Consider the following 240-nt stretch of genomic DNA (forward strand, 5'->3'; position numbering starts at 1 on the left):
TGCATTGAAACAGATGAGGGAGAGAACTGTTTAAAAGAGTAATATGATTAGGTATTATTATCATGACAGGAGTCCAGAGTTAAGGCTGCACAGTGGAGTGGACTTGGGGGGAGGGGTTGTATAACAATGAAAGAATTTTTCTTTTACTTTTCAAAGAGAAGAGCGAATTAGGGGGGAGGGGTGGGCAGGGAGAAAAGTGCAACAATGAATGAATGGAAATCCAAAGTCTCTGTAAATGTT

Source organism: Elephantulus edwardii, unplaced genomic scaffold (assembly GCF_000299155.1).
Source record: "Elephantulus edwardii isolate Elephantulus edwardi_28Jun2011 unplaced genomic scaffold, EleEdw1.0 scaffold00004, whole genome shotgun sequence".
NCBI classification, from domain to species: Eukaryota; Metazoa; Chordata; class Mammalia; order Macroscelidea; family Macroscelididae; genus Elephantulus; species Elephantulus edwardii.